Below are 6,226 nucleotides of genomic sequence, written 5' to 3'. Positions count from 1 at the left end.
TTAAAACCTCCCTCCCACAAATGGGCGGATCAATTAATGTTTGTGTTGGTAACGTCGACTGCCACACTGGAACATTAGAAAATCTGCTGACATACTTGAGAAACTCAACTGGCGGTGCTAAACCGTACGAATCAAAATAGATAATTCCACGTGGATCGATCGCGTAAGCAACCCAGTGAGTTCCCGGACCATCTTTGTTGTCGAGATTGATAATGCCAGTTTCTGGATTATTCGGTCGTTGCGGTAATTGATCTCGCATAAATACGCCTCTGAAATGTTTTACACGCAATTTTTTAACAGCATCGAGTAAATCAAAATTGCTCAACGGCGTTAGAATTTTTTTGGATACCATGATGGTGGAGTTCCTGGTAGTCTTAGACCGCGTCCCTTTTTTTTCTTGTATCCTTTTCCCGTTGCCTTTTTTAGTGCCATTCCAGCTGCAGTTCCAACTGCACCGAGTGCTGCGGCTTTTGCTACGGCTGGTGCTGCCGCGGCAATCAACGCCGGTATTGCTGCGAGAAGAGGAAATATTCCACCGGTTTTAGTCATGTCCTTGATAGCTGCAGCAGAGAAATCAAGTCGGACACCGGTTTTTGCTGTTAGTGCCTTATTAAAATGTTTAAGCTGAGTATTAGTCAACGACAATTTGTTTGGACCACCAGTAATCTGATCTCGTTTTAGTGTTATTGATGTCCCGCACGTGCTTGCGTTCTTTGATTGCAATTTCTTCGTTTGACCGGAAGTCAAGGTGACATTAACATGACTGTATGACATTATATCCTAAGTTTGATTTTAATTGCGTTACATATTCTCGATTGGAGCGTCGATGACCCTCATTCGTCCGCCAACACCTTCAAGCAGCATTGCTTTATCGGAGAGTATGACAGCAATCGCTCTGTAACCACCAGCAGGAACACCTACACGAGCTCGGAAATGTAGGTCGACAACAGATTGTTTAACCAGATCAAGATGTTCCAGCGAAAAGTAATAAATCGGATATAAACTCATAAAGTCTCGCTGTGATATTTGCAGGCCAGTGTCTACATTAAGGTCGCGCCCCATAAATGACATCAGACGATGATACGCGCGTGCGACACGATGATGTTCGAAATCTATTAATATATCCTCAGATGGCTCCTGATGCCCATTTATTCTCAACGAAACTTCAGAAACTCCAAGTGTATCAAATACCATTGGATTTCTTTCCTGGCTATCTGTTCTAGCACGGTATTGAAATGCAATGAAAATATGTCGTGGTGCTGATACTCCTTGTTGCGATGATATATGCCATGTAAACAACCCACCATTATCACCCTGAATAACGTCTGTGGTTGTTGTTTTCCAGGATAGCAGTGATTTACCGCCCGTGTCCATGAAAGACAACAGTCGTTGTTCTTCGGTGATTGACGGAGACAACACTGGCATCCACAACCACAGTTTAGTTAGTATTACCTGACCAGGGGCAACAGCAGCATCTCGCCAGATAGCGTCATTATCATCAGGTTTTCGCACAAGTACAACTGTGTGTTTGGCACCGAATATGACCTTGTGGACATCTCTGCAGAATCCAAAGATGTGAGACAATGGAATCACACCTGAGAACTCTTCATCTCCACTTAACATCGATCTACGTGTTGCAAAACCCAAATTAAAATTTTCGTTCATCGATGCAACTGCGTCACCGGCATTATTCATTGTTACATTCCTGTTCTCGGGGCTGTCGGTTATATCCTTTGCAAACATCATTGATGGTCCGGCTGATCTGGTGTAATCATCCGAGTATCTCGCCAACCCGAGAATTGTTGTGGCAACGTCGACGTTATCATGAATTGTTTCAATTTCTTTTCCATCTATCATGTAAATAGCGGATTTAAATAACGCCATGATGCCGTTGTTAACAAATCCAACTCGGTCGCCGATTCCGTAGTTAGTGTTATCATTCTTTAAAAGCCTACCTTCAACTTCGATGAAGGCCTCAGCGGGCAAGAAGTATCTACTTGTATCCTGGACCTGTAGTTCAATTCTTCCGCGTTGGTTAGGATCACGTGCTTCATAAGAATAATATTGAAAATCACGTACAGAATCATCTTTAAGTACTGGTTTGGACATATCAAACGCGTCATTGGATTTTCGTGCAAACATTATTATTATTTGTGATGATCTAATTAAAATGTTATCGTCACCGGAAACCACTACCAGCTATCAAATTAGCAGTTACACTATCTTGCAACGCTTTGGAGGTAATTCCTGCTGTTGCGATCTCAGCTAATTTCTGATTTACGGCCTTATTTACTACGCTACTAACATTTGCCGGCATAGCTTCAGTGGATGGTAGTTTTATTGGCACCAACCTCTCGACTGGGTTTTTTTTTCGTATCAGCTGTGCTAGTCGATCCTTGATTGATTGAAATGCTTTCCCGGCAAGACTACCAACAGTGCCAATGGCTTTATCCTTGACAACATCAGCGGCTTTCATCGCGAATTGTTTTGCTAACGGTCCAGCTTTCGGAGCGATTCTTGTGACTAAATCCCTAACAACATCACCGACTCCATCTCCGTAAACAACCTCGTATACTGGTAATCGTGAGTTTACTACTCTGACACTTCTTGGTCTGCGAAAAGAATCGTGTAGTATCATTTTATTTAATTATTGTTTATCTAACTGAATTTGCTAGCAAATTTAATTATTAGTCGCTGTGGTAACCGTCTGCGAGTTCATCAATGAGCCCCCGGTAGATGCTGATATCCATGATGCCACGCTGAAATAGTCTCTGACAGATATCTGCGGCTTCATTTATAATTTCCGGAGAATTGTTTCCGGCACGTCTTCCTCCGATGAGAACTTCCAACCGTGATACATCATCGATGATATTATTAGGGCAGGCAATAAAACCGGATCCTAAACCCTCCCCTGTTGATGGTACAATTCTTGGGGATAAAATGTCTTGAGGCAAACTTTCAGAAGATGTTGTTAAGCTAATTATCGGCGACCTAGTTTGTTTGAATTTTTGGCCCCGCGGACTTCCTTCAGATGCAGCCTCGTATTCACTTAACGGAGTTAGGTCAGGATCTATTGCTCTTCGCCGTGAAGGATATTGTTGTCGTTCTGTGTGTTGCAACGGTGATTTTTCTTCTTGAGGTTGCGATGGTGGAATTTCAAGTTTACGTATAGCATCTACAAGTCTATCGTATTTTGTATCGTCCCTGCTGATTTGTTTTTTATTTTCACGTATACGATACGAATATTTGATAAAATTATCATCTGTCATAGAACCGTGTTCTGGGTTTAAAGACACATCTCTTCTAATCAATCCTAACAGTATTGTCTCAGGTAATTTCTCTTCTGGTACATTTTTAAGAAGTTCAATATAATCCGGCGTAAATCTTTTGGCGGGGTCAGTAATTCTCCCTGTTACTCGCTTACCAGCAGGTACTGACACAACAACTTCATCGGGTGGAGGCGGGGGTTTAAGTCCAGCTGAAATATCCTGTAAAATTTTCCTTTGCTCTATTAAAGCCTCTTTGGTAACAGCTGCGGATTTTTCAGTAGCTTTGGTCACGGGTTTAAATAATTCCTCCGTAGTCTCTGCAAAGCCTTCCCGTGCTTGCTGTCTTAGTTGTAATTTTTGTCTGACACTATCACGGACAGGAAGAAATTTCTGAATTGCTTCGAGACGTTCTCGAGCTAATCTAGTCGTATGTGCTTCTCCAATATTTGCCATTATTTATTTGTCAATGATTTAATTCCGCTAACATAAAAATGTTTTTCCTTGGAAACTCATTTCCCAGAGCAGCAGAGGGGATGGACCCGACCCATGGATTTTTCAATAACGACCCCGCCACGGAAACTGTTTCAGATTTATTGAAGTAACCCAAGTTGTCAGTGCAAACTCAACGAGTTTGTCCCTGGAAACTCTTCGAGTTTTCGGGGGACATTTTTTTTTGTCCTGTATTCTGAATAGAAGGGTTTATTTCGTCGAAATAAGCCCTCTATCGAGGAATAGTTTCCTGGAGGGGTTTATTGTGCAAAAAGTTTCGGTCTGTACAGCCCCTCTGCTGCTTGACTGTATAATAGTCAAGCTCTCAAGTTTCCTAGGCCAATTTATCCATCCTTGGAGTGATATCTCATGGACTTCAATATATATAGCATCTATACATATAACATTGATGCTATTTAATAGAAGTCCATGGAAAGCTATACTATTTAGATGTCTACGGCTCAGTGCAGTCTTTGAATTTAGAAACAGCTTCTCTTAAAAATCTGTCTACAGTCTACAATCTACATTGAAAAAAAAACAAAATATGATGATGCAAGACTATGACTTCCTTGGCAAGAGCTCAACCGGTTTAGGATTAAACTGGTGGGCTGTTGACGGGCGAGCGAGTGTGTGCCATACCAACGCACCGACTAATTTCCTATTTTTTGATTTATTAAATTTATTGTAAAAAATAACATTGTTGACGTCAATTTATCTTGAACTCCCCCCTCCCCCATGTCAAAAATTGTCAAACTTCTTCAAACCCCCTCCCCCCTATTTTGTTGACATATTTAATGGACGACCCCTAAAATGTGTCATTGTCAGGGTGGCTATCATCATTAGGGACAACTGCTTTGTATTACTGTTTTTATCAATACATGTGACGATGAAGAAAAAAAAATGTAATTAAATATTTTGATTCAAGTACGAAAATGTGTTATGCATGTAGCATAATCACCCAGTGATTATCTTTTCAACACATATCTTTAATGAACAGAATGTATTCTTACATGTTGCAAATTGTCATTCAAAATTATTTTATAAATATTGTCAAATTGACATGCAAATTTTATACCCTTTACTCTCTCCTGTTTAAAACGTTGTTACTGATTTACATATCAGAATCAGAAGAAAGTAACACAATCATAATACCACCCCCACCCCACCCCACACACAAATTGATGCCTTTCTTGATGAAATAATGTGAAATATAGGGCCTATATGCAAAGTTTCTAGAATGATGCATGATCCATTTAAAATAAAACCCTTTTGTACCTAAATGAATCAACTAGGCAAGGTGCAAATATACGCGCAAAGCAATATATAAGAAATAGTCACTTTCCTACATATATCCCACTCTCTTTCCATGGTGGGGTCCCGAGTTGCCGAGTGGTCTAAAGCGCTCTCTGTAACGGATCAATGCCATCTTACCTCTGTCTGCGTGGGTTCGAGTCTCGTATTCGGCCATTGTGGGTATGTGAGAAAGCTTGCCAGTAGCTTCTCGTGGGTCGGTGGTTATTTCTGGGGTTTTCCCGGGTTCTTCCTCCACCATTAATACTAGCCGCCATGCAGTGGCGTCACTAGGGTTGGTGTTACCCAGTGCGGTAACTCATGATGTCACCCCCATGGACCTCCTTCCTGCACAAAAATTCTGAATTTTTATAGACAGTCATATACAGTAACTCATGGTGTCACCCCCATGGAACACTTCCTGCACAAAAGTCGAAAATTTTATAGACAGTCATTTGGGTGTCACTCCCTCTGATGGTGTCACCCGGTGCGGTCCGCACCCCCCCCCCCCCCCCAGTGACGCCACTGCCGCCATGTATAGCCTATCGTGTGCTGAAAAATGGCGTTAAACCCCACAACAACAACAACTTTCCATGGTAAAACATCAATCACAAATAAAAACGCCTCATTCAAATAATTTATTTTTGGGGCAGTTCCCTTGGAATTTTCATCCCAAATGATCATTGCATGTCTACTGAATAATCTACTGAATATGAAATTTAAGAAATTGTGTATTACATTGGTCCAAAACATCCATCAGATCTGATTCTAAGAATTACACATTCTACAGGCCTTGACATTCTAATTATCGCTGTAAATGAATAGAATACTCGTGTATGTTCTGATGAAAAAATTCAGCGCCAAGTACATGCTTTCAGTAAGAATAATTGTTAACTGGTGAGTGTACACTTTAGTTTATTCCGGAATCAAGTGCCTGTGAACTGAAGTCAATGCGTGTGACGCGTACAGCGGTAGAAAGTACAGGCGCCCTTCATGCTTAGCATACACACCCGCAAGACGACCCAGCAATAGCCTCTTTATCTAATAGTCATATCGGATTCCTATGACATAAGTCAAGGCATATAGAAAACCAAAAATAGATTGGTACAAATATACACCAGACAGAACGGACAGAGCTACCATAGACACACGTGATAATACGAATTAATTTATATAAT

This window comes from Sinohyriopsis cumingii, chromosome 15, assembly GCF_028554795.1.
Source record: "Sinohyriopsis cumingii isolate HCF-2022 chromosome 15, ASM2855479v2, whole genome shotgun sequence".
Taxonomy (NCBI): domain Eukaryota; kingdom Metazoa; phylum Mollusca; class Bivalvia; order Unionida; family Unionidae; genus Sinohyriopsis; species Sinohyriopsis cumingii.
The sequence above is the reverse complement of the archived record's forward strand: the minus strand, read 5'-3'. Positions refer to the sequence as shown.